This window comes from Dermacentor variabilis, chromosome 4, assembly GCF_050947875.1.
Source record: "Dermacentor variabilis isolate Ectoservices chromosome 4, ASM5094787v1, whole genome shotgun sequence".
Classification (NCBI taxonomy): domain Eukaryota; kingdom Metazoa; phylum Arthropoda; class Arachnida; order Ixodida; family Ixodidae; genus Dermacentor; species Dermacentor variabilis.
This window is the reverse complement of record NC_134571.1, coordinates 168,531,056-168,544,928: the sequence shown is the minus strand read 5'-3', so window position 1 is coordinate 168,544,928 and position 13,873 is coordinate 168,531,056. Positions and strand designations below refer to the sequence as shown.

At 44.1% G+C, this 13,873-nt stretch overlaps 1 protein-coding gene across 3 annotated transcripts in view; it reads right to left on the bottom strand.

Moving 5' to 3' along the window:
• LOC142578057 (uncharacterized) overlaps nt 1-13,873 on the bottom strand; it is a 77,211-nt gene that overhangs the window by 24,441 nt on the left and 38,897 nt on the right. The gene's annotated exons all lie outside the window — the stretch shown is intronic.

Here is a 13,873-nt window from a genome sequence, read left to right as displayed (position 1 = left end):
GGGAAGGACAGCGCGTGTCTTCTGCATCCCTGCCATAGCTGCCACTGACTGTGTGCGGCCGATGTTTACGCTGCCCGTGGGTCGTATCTATTTGTTGGTAATCATAGGTGGGTGCAACGATCAAGGGCGAGCAGGGATGGCTGCTAACTTCATGCGCGCTGTCTTCCTTCTAGGCTCTCTTGCGAAGCCCTAGTGTTGAAGATAGCATATTCTAAGAGCGAGGGGTAATTGGAGATATCGGTGGTGGAGACCATCTTGCTATGGACATAAATATAGGCATATGATGATGAAGAAGAATCTAATTTTCTGAGTCGCGGTAAATCGCGCGGCTGCATGAACCGCACGGCTGCTGGCGTTCTTGATAATACCAGAGTTGCGACAGCGAGGGCTCGTGGTCATGCACTGAGATATTTAAATATCTACATGGTCCGTGCATTACACTGCTTGTTCTTTTAATGAGTAAGTGTATCGTTACTACAATTTATATGACCGATTTAACTAGTGGATAAACTCCCCTAAGGGCCCTCAGTTTTTTGTCGCAATTTTGACGAGCCTTACATAGGACCGGGCCATCTGACCCAATTTTTCCAATTACGCGTATCAAATCCGCCGTAAAGCACCGTGATTAGGGAGCCTACATGCAAGCCCTGTTTTGGGGTGCTGACAACACATAAAATTTTGACCTCTATTTACCGCCGAATATGGTGAGTAGCCATTTTGGTCCCCAATCTCGCTAGAAGTCGCAGCGAATTCTTGCTTTTCTTTTTTGCCAAGCTCTGGTATACCCATGACGGCACGCAATCTATTAAATTTCTTTAATTTAGTTCTATACCAATGCGCACATGAAATCTGCATGCATTTTTAATATACTGGTTGCCTTTTCCTTTTATTTAAACACATCAAACTAAACTTTTTTTCTATTGCATGTCGTGCGACACGTATGCAGCAACAAGTTAAAAGGCACAGTCGCGTGCTCGTGGTAGCATTATCTCACGCCAAGAATGGGAACCGCATTAAACATTGTCGTTGCCTTCCACTTATACGTAATAAATTAAGTGTGTTTTCCGAAGTGTGCTGTAATGAAGACTGTGCTTACTAGCCTGTTTAACTAAAACATAGACGTGTCGGGTACTGCGCCCAGACATGCTATATGTCTCTGGCTGCTGAGGCCAAAGATTATTTAAAAAGATTCAGTTAGTTTCAGTCCCCCCAAGGGTTGCGGGAAACGTGGTCTGCGTCCCACATTTTATAATTTTTCGGAAAGTTTAAGATGTCAATATAGCTGGCGGGAGCACGTGCCTTTACAAAGTCTGTCACTACCCTAAAACAGGGCTTGCATGTAGGTTCCTCAATCGCGATCGCCTCCTCTCGCCGTCTAGTAGCGACTCGCGAAAGTACTTTGCACGCAAATGCGCTGCTGGGAGTGGTCGGAATCAGTGCACCGAATAAATAAAATAAACGATAAGTTAATGGAAATGAAAGTGGATGAAAAAACAACTTGCCGTAGGTGGGGAACGATCCCATGTCTTCACATTACGCTTGTGATGCTCTACCAATTAAGCTACCAGTGGCGCCGTTTTCCCATCCACTTTTTCGGGTATATATGTGTTACTACAAGAACAAATCCTGGGACTAGGGTGCCTCGATGCCAGCGCCGCCGTTCAGGGTGGTGTCATTCTTTGACCACCCCCACGCCGCCTCTTTCTCGCTGCGACGCCATATTGAATCACGGCGGGCGGTCAGAGTGGTCGCAGTTGATCGGTGCTAACAGCTGAGCTTGCGTTGTTCGAAGCACTCGCTGGTGGTTCAACTTGTTTAACATTGTTCGACTGTATGACTGACAAGCTTGTCAAGTCCACTGAGCCATCATGACGGGCTGTTGTGTGCCAATGTGCTCCGGGTCAACACGTAAAGGCGTGCGTTGTTTTCGCTTCCCCCGGGACTCGGAGCGAAGAAAGAAATGGGAAGCTCAAGTAAAGCGGGATCGATGGAACGCAACTCACAGCTCATATATCTGCGGTGAGTTGCAAAACAGTTAAGTCTTATTGATCCGTATTTTGCAATTAAAGCAAACTCGTGTGCGCCGCTGTTGCGTAGGCAGCGTATAGGTACGCGCATACGTACGGGCGCGAGCGTGTTTTTCGTTTTGAACTTAGCTTTTCTACGCGAGTAGTGCCCTGATTATAGAGTAGGACGAGGGTGATTTTGATTCGCGGAATATTTAACACTAGCAAAAAATCGTAACGTCGCACACCTGTTTTATATTTTCACAGAAAGCACTGGCGTCTCCTTTGCAAAGTTCGCGTCGCTATTGTTTAGACAGCAGAGTTACTTTTACGTTAAGCGAAAATAGACGAACCAAAAGTTAAGTGTTCGTTATTTGCTACTGAAGGCACACACTGCTTCATCTGGAGAGTGCGGCTGTTGTGCTGGTGCCACTCGAAGCCCTGCGGTTTTCTTTGAGATCTCAATAGATAATTGCGGCTCTCATGTCAAAGTGCATACAAGATTTTTTTTATAGGTATATAATTGCATCGGTGCTATTCGAAAGCGACGTAGCCGATGTTATGATCGCGGGCATATTTGCACTACGCTGTTCGTAAGCAGACCTTATCGCTGCATGTTCGTTCCCGATCGTGGTTGCTATTCCGTGACGGAGCTAAATACTTAAGCAGGATGTACTCATGTAAACGTGCAGCTAACGCACATTATGGGTCAAATTTTTCCAGAGCTTTCTGGCTCGGCGTCCGTCGTAGCCTGCGCGTTGTTTGGAAACGTGCGAGGTTCGGTAATACAGCAACATTTTTTATGAACATTTTCTGTTAAGCACCTTAAATAACTGGTTATTTTTTACAAGTATTTTTGTATCAGCCCAAACAAACGTGAATAATCACATTTGGTGTTTTAATTATTTTTTTAGCTCCACTTTGAAGAGGACCAGTTTGAGAAAAATCGGTAGGATGGACGCCGCCTGTTAAAGTCTACAGCTCTGCCCACGCTGTTCGACTTTAGACGTGAGTAATAATTGTAGTGGAGCGTATTATTACCGCGATTTGCAGTTATTTCAATAAGCATTGAGACATGCCTTTTTTATTTTTATTATTCAGCTCAACCTAAACGAAGGAAACTCCCTATGAGACGAACTGCCGAATGTGGACCTGCTGGCGAGGAAGGCACCAAGTCCTCCTCAACATTTGCTACAGACGCTGACCAAGAAAACTCCGCAGAACTGAGTCGAGATAGTACCTCTTCTTTCGAAGAAAATGCAGTCGAGCATGAGAGCAATGAAGATATTTCCTCGCTCTCTGTATGTGAGCTACGAAAGGCTCTGCAAGATGCGAAAAAGAAAAACACTGATTTGCAAGAAAACTTGTCGACATCAAAAAAGAAGTCAAAGACTGCTGCCGGGAAAACAAAGCAGTTAGAAAAAGACCTCTCAACGCTGACCAAAAATCTGGATTTCTTGAACGCGGACCAGAAGGCTGCCTTGAAGAGAAAGAGCCGGAAAGGCAGTGCATAGAGTGCAGAAACCATAAAGAAAGCGCTGCAACTCAAATTTGCTTGTGGCTCTGCAGGCTGTGACTTACTTTTAGAACAGGGCAATCCTCTTCCCTCACGAAGAACACTTTGCAGACGACTGCAGCACCTGTCATTTAAGCCCGGCGTTTTGATTGATATAGTAAATATGATGAAAGTGAAAGTGGCCGCAATGTCAAACATTGAAAAAGACTGCGTCATATTTCTCGATGAACTGGAGATCCGCAAGGGTGTCGAGCTAGACCGCAGTGGTGACGGCTTCCTTGGCAAGGTGACGCTCCCTGAAACCGACCGAGCAGCACACCATGTACTTGTCTTTATGGTTGGGGGCCTAAACACCCGCTGGAAGCAGGTGATTGCTTATCACTACACAGGTGCTTTTGTCAATGGAGAGAAGCTGAGAGACTTTGTCGTCCATTTAATCAACCTTTGTGCAGACATTTCTTTGCGTGTGCTGTACGTGACATGCGACATGGGGAGCTCCAACCGTGTTATGTGGCGGAGCTTGAACCTGTCAAGCTCCCGCTACTCTGTCACTAGATGCACTGTTCCCCACCCATGTGACAATTATATATGTCATTGTTTTTTATGCCGGATCCTTCACATGTACTAAAAAAATATTAGAGGGCACCTCGTGCGAAAAGATCCCATGAAGCTTAGTGAAGAAATAGTGGCAAAGTACAATTTACGCAGCAGTGACGTGTCGATTGAGTACATAGAAGCAGTCCTAAAGCTGGACTCAGAACAACTGAAGGTGGCACCTAACCTGAGTACCGTGCACATTTCCAATGGCCACTTCACAAAGATGAAGGTAGGGGTAGCTGTTCAGTTATTCCGGGAAGCACCTGCAGCTATAAGGTACTTTGTAGAGCGTATGAAGCTGCCGCCCGAGGCTGAAACAACAGCCTGGTTTTGTGAAGTAATTTTCAAGTGGTACACAATCATTACTGCACGGCACCCTGTTGTTGCTCTGAGCTTATCAAATGAAAGCAAATATGAAGAGGCTATTGCAACGCTGAAACTCGCTGTTGAACTCATTGAGATCTTAGGCATTGGCATCAAAAAGGTCTGGAAGCCATGCCAGGCAGGGGTGCTAATGTCCACTGCTGTAGTGCTTCAACTGCATGAATTTCTGCTAAAGAAATGTGGCTATGCATTCTTCTTGACAGGACGATTGGCCCAAGATTGCCTGGAGAACTTGTTTTCGGTCATCAGGATGATTTCTCCTGTGCCCAGTGCATATGATGTCAAAAATGCGCTCAGAGTTGTCAGTTAGCCAGTTCCTCAAGGTACCTAAGAACTCTGGTTATGAAGCTGACGACAGCAACTACTTAGTGGATTTCTTCTCTGCAGAGATTCAAGAAGTCCAGAAAGAATTTCAAGAACCCTCGTACGATGATGAATGCACAGAGGGCGAGCCATTGTCTCTTGTAGAAAATGACATCATTGCTCACTTGGCAGGGTATTTGGTGAAGTCTTTTATATCTACTGACAAACTATGCTCCACCTTTACTGAGACCCTGATTGCTGATGAGGCGTCCGATGAGCATGCTCTTGTGCAGCTCAAGGAGTACAATCAAGGTTCTAGAAATTTGGTGTATGTAAGCCATACGGTACTGCGCTTTGTTTCTTCCTGTGAATGTGTCTTTAAGAAATTTTCACAGAAAAATGACGTTTGTCATTTGGATCACCCAATCAATACATTGACGAGCCTTATTGAGCGATCAGTTTCTCTGCCACCTAGTGAATGCGCTGACCACCCAAGCGTTATGAGAAAACTGATGTGCCGTTTTGTTAGGCGACTGCGTATCTACCTCCGCTGGCTGAACGAGCCTGATGATTCAGACGACGGTTATGGCAGCAAGACTGTGGCTGGCGTGAACTTGTCGTAGAGTACCTTGCTTTAAATCTTACACCACTCCGTAAATAGCTGCTTTTTTACCACTGACTTGCTGGCTTATTTTGTAGTTTGCATCTTTCTTCATGCTTTGCTTTCATGTTTGTTGTAAAGGTAACACCACAGTGCACGTAGCAACTTTTTGCCCCTATGTCTTGCTCGCTTATGTGGAGATTTGCATCTTTTTCCAGCTTTGTTTTTAAGCTTTCCTTTTAAGGTTAAACCCCCCCTGTACATACCCCACTTATCTGTCCCTCTGTCTTGCTTACTTGTATTGTAGTTTGCGTTTTTTCATGGTCGACTGCACTTGACATTAAATAAATAATTTGCACTGTTTTTTTTTTGTTTTGTTGCCTTTGCTGTCTGTAAGGGGTGAGGTTGACAAGCTAGGTTACATATTGTTCTGCAGCACTAGAAGCTCAACCTTTAGGGAGCAGTTATTTTCAACATCCTAGCCCATCCCCACCCAATTTTGCAGGCAAAATAGGAATTGCATGCACAGGCATCGTCAAAACTACAGCTTTTTACTAAACCTTTTCTGGTCGATTGTTTTTCACAAAGCATAAATTTTCAGTCTGTTACTTTTATTTCGATTTAAAATTGTTAGGAAAGAATTACTGCAGTTATCTAAGGACCTCAAATTGACCCTTTTTTGTGTAGGTGTACAAGCATGATTTATATATGAGTACAGATAGGCATGAATAAAATAAACACAATGAAAAATATATGCAGAAATGCGCTTCACAAACGGAGGAACCGTAGCAGAACAACCGGTGTCCATGTCCAGAGCGCAAGCGAAGCCTGCATATGAGCGCACGCAAGAACGCTCGGTGGTTGTGCGCCTGTCAGAAAAATAAAACGAGTGGAAAACTTGCAGTAGTGGTTTATCCTACCGCCAATGAGGGGCAATCAGTTTTCATGGGCCTCGTGAAAGAAAACGCAGGCGCAGTGGCAACGTTGGTATACGCGGCATCGTTTGTATGTACCAGCGCCAGCCTGTAAACAGATGTGATTGCACCCCTGTGGGCAATAAACAGGCGAGGAACTTGCAGTTACACTTTGAAAGATTAAAAAGCAGACAGGTTGTCTTTGCGAGCAAAACAAACGGAAACAGCTTGCGCGACCGAAGCGAAACCAACCGCCGCGCGCGAGCGGCTGATGACGCGCGGCTGTTATCATAGCGCAGGAATTGAAAAACCAAAAACCACGTAGAAAAAAAACAATTTCTTCCACTCGCACGGAGTGGTAGCACCTGCTGGGCAACGGATCTTTAAAATGATAGCCTGTTTAAAATGATATTCAACTGACGGCACACTAATTGTTCAACCTCGACCACTCGGGGCCCTAAAATTAATTCGTACAATTACGTCTTCGACCCTACGGCTATTACGGCTATTATGAGTAATAAGATGCGCGGTGCAATATTAATAAAAAGATTGTTCAAATCAAAGCACTCGAAGCGCGCCGAGAGCATGAACGGCGCCGTTACGAACGCTAGCGCAGCCGATCCTGTGTGCTTCAATATGGCGGCGCCGTTGAGGTTGTCTCCACCCTAAACGGCGGCGCTGGCATCGAGGCACCCTACCTGGGACGGTTAGCTAGCGCCACCACTCGCAAAACTTGGCGGTGGATGTGGAACATCCTTTTCTGCCACTGGCGTCACGAGTACGTGATCTTTTTGGGGGAAGGCAACCGGTCAATAAACACATACAAGCTACCTTAAGGCACGAATGTTGCTGGATTCTAGACCATCGTTATGCAATAAACGAGAAGAAAGGGAAACTACCGAGGGGCCCGGTATTCGACATTACAGCGTGCAAAAGGACGAGGAAGCAGGAAAAAGTGGCCACATGATGAAGTCAATAAGAAAGCTTGGCACAGCGCACGGCAAGGGCTATGCAGTGAATGATAGACAGGGCAATGCCATCTGCAATTCCTATAATAAGCAACAGCGATGCAAAAGAAGCAGAAGGATTCTATAATAACCTGTACAGTACCAAAGGGAGCCACACAACCTTCATTGCAAGTAGTGATGAACAGGATACTGGGACTCTTCTATAACTATCAATGAAGTTACTAGAAACTTGCATGACAAGTACAGGGGAAAATCAGCAGGAAAAGATGGAATAACAGTCGATTTGTGCCCTGATAGAGGATATATTATGCTTGAAATCCTTATGGTCCTTCATATGTAATGCCCGACGACTTCAAGTGTACCAAAGGCTGGAAGAATGCCAACATTGAACTCATCCATAAGAAGAGAGAAGTTAAAGAATTGGAGAATTATAGGCCTGCTAGCTTGCTTTCCGTATTCTATAGCATCTTATCTTATGTATAATATGTTATAAATCGTATTAGTGAACAAGATAATTTCCAATAGAATCAGGGCAACACATGACTTCAATCAACCAAGACAACATGCTTGCTTCAGGAAAGGATATTCTACAATCAATCACGTCCATGTTATCAATCAGTAATTCAGAAATCTGCGGAGTACCATCAGCCACTTTATATGGCTTTAATATATTATGAAAAGGTTTTTATTATGTAGCGATACCAGCCGTCATAGAGGCAATCCATGAACAAGGAGTACAGAATGCATACGTGTACACCTTGGGCAATATCAAAGATTCCACAGCTGCATTAATTGTTTCTCCACAAGAAACATAAAAAATTACTATCAAGAAAAGGGTCAGCCAAGGAGACACAATCTCTCCAATACTATTCACTGCATCCTTAGAAGTGTTCGAACTAATAAACTTGAAGACTTAGGAATGGAGATCAACGGCGAATATCTCCACGTTCAGTTTGCAGTAGACAATGTCCTGTTCTGCAGCACTGGGGAAGATTTGCAAAAATGATTGAGGACCCTTACCGTGAAAGTGTAAGAGTAGTGTTTACTACTACATACAGAATACAAAGGTAGCGTTCAATAACTTGGCAAGGGTACAAGAATGCATGATCACCACTAAGCCTCTAGGGTCTGCGCTGGAGTACGTTTTTTCTAGGTCATTTACTCACAGGAGATTTTATCATGATAAGAAAATTTACAGAAAAAGATAAGTAGGTTGGATCGCACACGGGAGGCATTACCAAACTCATACTGGCAGCATACCACTGTGCTTAAAAATAAAAGTTTACAATCATTGCAATTTACCGGTGTTAACATAAGGGACCGAATCTTGGAGGTGAACAAGGAAGCTCGAGAACAAGGAGCGCGCAAAGAACGGAGGAACTAAATATGTTCGGCATAACAGTAAAAGACAGGAAGAGGACGGTGTCGATCAGAGAGCAACCAGGCATAGCCGACATTCTAGTTCATAATAAGAGAACAAAATTCAGCTGGGCAGCCTATGTAATGCGTACGGGAGATACCGGTAAACCATTACAAATACAAAATAGGTGGCAAGGAAAAGAAAGCGCAGTCGAGGACGGCAGAACATTTGGTGGGGTGATGAAATTCTAAAATCTGCAGGCGCAAATTGGAATGAGCTAGAGCTTGACCGGGTAATTGGAGATCGCTAGGAGAGCTCTTCGTTCTGCAGTGGATATAAACATAGGCTACTGCTGCTACTGCTGATGATGATTATGTTGATGATAACACACCCTCGTTATTGCCTAAACAAACGTGAAACGATATCAAGTAACGACAGGATAGGAAAGAGCGTCAGTTGCAGCTAAATTTATTCAAAGCATGCAAGTTTGCTTTCAGTAATGAACGCGCCGGCATAAGCAGACATACTTGTGCACCGAAATTACACAACGGAAATAAAGTAGCCAAATGAATTATTTTCTACCTGATAAAAGAAGAACTAGTATCCAGTGGTGTGGAGCATTTTTAGCAGTTGTAAAGCGCTCGGACCATTTAGCACATCTAAGCACATTGACTTCTCTACCGACTTCCCTAGCTAACATTAAGTACATAATCACTGTTGTAGCACGCTATTCTCGGCCCATGGCCCAAGCGCTGTTGAAGTTTCCGCATGACACAAAACTAGACGAGTGGATGTAGTAGGGCCACTTTCTAATATACACGAGCTCTCACCACTTCTCTTATCATCATCAATTCTAGTATTTTCTCTCCCCCATCCCTCTTCCCCAGTTAAGAGTAGCAGACTAGACCACTCTAGCAGAGGTCCACCTCTCTGTCTTTCCTATCAATAAAATCTATCTGTCCAAGCACATACGTATTTGCAATTTTCTATTCGAAGATTTAGAGACTTCTTGCTAGTTTATAGCGCGAAAGGGCAGACGAAGACTAGAAGCAGGCTGGAGGAGCGCCCATCTTTTTGCATCATATTTCTTGTACACCGGATAGCGCTCATCCTGCCTGCTTGTAGTCTTCATATGTGTCCCTTCGCGCTGAAAACCAAGATTATATTACCGTTTCAACTGGCCCAACTGTCCATCATTTTGGAAAATATCGAAAGACTGCTGGCGCATACGGCCAATAGAGATGAATGGCGATGTTAAGGCTATTAGCATTTTTTTAATGGTTGTGTAATTGGTTAGGTGGTATGTTTTATTGCTGACTATATATATATATGTTATTGAATCACTATACCAAGAATCCCGGCCACGGCGGGGCGGCCGCAATTCAATGGAGGCGGAACGCGAAAACAACAGTGCACTTTGGGTGCACGTTAACGAGCCCCAGGTAGTCCATATTTCCGGAGTATCCAGCTACGGCGTGCCTCATAATCAGATCATGGTTGTCGCGCGTAAACCCCGACAATTCAATTCAATTCACTATACCATACACCCACACCATCCGTGAATTGCAGAACCTTCCCTTATGAAAATGGATTTAGAGTTCCTTTAGAACTCCTAATGAGTTCCTATGGAGTCAAAAGGGACTCTATAGGAACTCGCGATCTATAGAGTCGTCTGCATAGAATCTCTATAAGAAGTCTATAGAAACCTTTCTATAGAAACAAGTCATTTCACACACAATAGATGTGCAATAGAGGGTGTATTGACGTCCTATGTACTGAATTCTATAAAGTAATTTTTATAGAATGTCTTTAAAACTTCTAACGCGACCTGTCTATAGAATGGCTCTCCATTCGTTCTCTATAAATGTTCTATAGAGAGTGTATTGATATCATATGTACTAAATTCTATAAAATAATGTCTATAGAAAGTTTTTTACACTTCTAATGCGGCTTTTCTATAGACTGACTCTCCATTCACGCTCTATAAGCAGTCTATAGAGGGTTTATTGTCATCATATGTACAATATTCTATAAAATAATGTCTATAGAAAGTTTTTAACACTTCTAATGCGGCTTGTCTATAGACCGACTCTCCATTCACCCTCCATAAATGTTCTATAGAGGTCGTATTGACATTTTATGTACCAAATTCTATAGAAAAATTTTTATTGAACGTTTTCAGAAACGTTCTATAGAGGTAGTATTAACATCTTATGTGCCAAATTCTACAGAAAAAATGTTTATAGAACCTTTTCAGAACTTCTAATGCGGCCTGTCTATAGAATGGCTCTACATCCACCATAATAATTCTATAGAGGTCGTGTTGACATCTTATGCACCAAATTCTATAGAAAAATTTATAGAACGTTTTCGGAACTTCTAATGCGGCCTGTCTCTAGACTGGCTCTCCATTCCCGTTCTAAAAATGTGCCATCCTATGGCATATGTACTGAGTTCTATAAAGGAACGTTTATAGGACATTAAAGAAGCTAAAGTGCGGCCTGTCTAAGAACGGCTCTATATTTTCACTCTATAAACAGTACCCAGTATCCAGTGCATCGCCGGATTATGGGTCCAGTGCCGCGCGCTGGATGCATGGGGCGCTGGGCAAGCGCGGCGTACTGGGAGGCGCTGGTTACTGGTGCGAAAAACAGCTCTAGCGCGTTAAATACGCGGTGCCTAGACACCGTATGTATTTTTTGAATAGAGAAAGCAACAGAGAGCGTTTTAGTGCAATGAAAAACGAAAAAAAGAACATGTAAAAACTGAAGTGCTCTGACCAGGATTCGATCGTCGCACCTGCAGATCCCCAGCCCGGATCACTACCGCTACGCCACGCCAGCATACGAACACAGGCGGATAATTTAGCATACCAAAATCGAGAAGCGCTTTTAGTTTCACAGAGAGAAGTCTTGCACAGACGTGGTAGATGCGTTATCGCCCAGCAACTAAAACTCACGCCTGTACCACAAAGAAAATTTTGCTTTCCGTAGTCAATAGTGTGCTCGGAAGTGCCATAACATCGACTTTCACTTGCGATTGGTATTTTAACTTCGAAAAAAGTCCTAAATGAACCACCGACCCGGGACGCTGCATGAATGGGCTGTTACTGCCGATTTCGATAGCCGTTTCTTGTTCTTCACGCGAGGGGTATGCTATGTTTTCTTAGTTCAGTGATGTCTTTCAGTCTACACGTCTGTCTAGTCATATATATTCGTCAGAGAAGCGCAGGCTAGTGCTGGGAGCCTTCGGCGACAGCACATATACCTGCGTTTATGACGCGTCACATCGGCGCTCCTCACTTCTTGTGCTGGCACTGTAGACATGAAAAAATTGTTTATTTAAAAGCACCGATGCGAAATCTGAAATATAAAGTAATTTATCCTTGTTAGACTCCTTGATTCTTGAGGTTAGACGCGCCGATAGCGTGCAGACGGACTCGGCGGATACGCTATGCCTAAGCTTCGGTGGGGACTGATCTCGGCGCGGGTAGCTGGCGAAAGCTAAAATGTGTTTATTTGAGCCTCAGAACTCTTTTTAGTACAATAGGGAAAGTGGAAGCGCACGAATCGCCTCAGCCTTGTTATCGGTGCGATAATATCAAGCAGCGGTAGGCTTCGAACTCGGGGTCTGCTCGAGCGCGTCTGAACGACTTCTGGATTTCATGTCCACTCCACAACACTGCGACAATGGCGATAACTCCCAATCATATGTTACGTGCGAACTACTAAAAAAGCGGCGTCCTCTGCGTTTGCATGGTTTCGTTCAAGAATTTAGCTATCCGCCTTGTCAAAAGGCAAAATGCAAAAAACGAAAGTGATTTTCATTGTCACATGTGCAGGAATAAACAAGGCAGCTCACGCACCTTTATTCCATGCTGCGACACGAAATAGTTCTATGACCCTAAGATATAGCGTTATTTAGGACAAGAGACTAGTATGAAGTGATGAAATTGTATAAAGCATTTAATATTCAGCAGCGCTCGTCCTTGCGTACTGGAGCCAGCGCGGCACAAACACAACCAGCGCAGTTTCCAATGCGACCGTCTCTTCCAGTGTGACCCAGCATTGCCCAGCTCTTATCCAGCGTTCTCACTGGTCTCGAGTGAGTCCCAGCGAGCGCCAGCGTACCCAGTGCGATCCAGTGCTTAAAAAAAAGAAGAAAGAAACAATAACAACGCGCTGATTTCGCACTGGAAGGCACTGGAAGACGCTGGTTCTTGCAATCGGCATTTCCGAGGTTTTTTACTATGAAGTAAGAGCATCGTTAAAAAGACACTCATTGACGAAGGCAAACATCACACTAATCGAAATTAGGAAAACCAAAGAAATATAACGGAAGCGCGCATTGTGGTTTATATCGCATATGCAGGTAAATCACAAAGATGTATACCAAGAAACACTAAGCAAAACTGCGCCTTAGCAATCGCGTCATATCTATTTGCTGGCATGCAGTGACTGCAGCACTTGGGGCGGAAACACATCGAACGCCGCCGCACATTTCTGGCACACACCACTCAAATGCGACAAATGCACGCTGCAGAAACGATTTTTTTTTTTTTTAAGGAATCTTGAAAAGTCACGGACCACATGAGTGCGATCCTCGCATGATAAGCACATCGCCACGAAAGCAAGATAGGGAACACATAAGCGTAACCTGTGCCTCGCGGGTAAAATTAAAAATCATCGTATATAAATTATGTTGCTGTGCGACGGACACAAGCGCACGGAAACATCACACACTGCACATGTGTACCTCCGAGGTTGTGTGGACAATTTCTGGGCTACATTTAAACGACAGCAGGAAGTTACTTCAATGAGAAACGAAGTGAGGGCGCATGTAGTGCAGGTAACGGCTGCGCATAAAGTCAGTTAGGGTTTTAAGGCCAGTGACCGAGGTTGAAATCGTTAAAATCACACCCCAGCAATAGCTTACGCAGGGTAAATTGCCCTGATCTTGAAGGCCATGCTTTTTGCTGACTACATGTGGCATAAGCGATTCAAAAGCAAGAATACTGCATGTAATTTATTTCTGGCCTAAACTATAGCACACAATATGAGCATGTCAATGTTTTTTCTTGTCTAGCAACATATGTATGTAGTTCGGCCCAAAACGGCACAAAACCTGCTGTAGTGGGTATTATTGTAGGAATCACGGAGGCCACAACAGCCGCACTATTATACAGACGGCGCTGGCAGCGCCGGTATTTTCGTATTCAACGCGT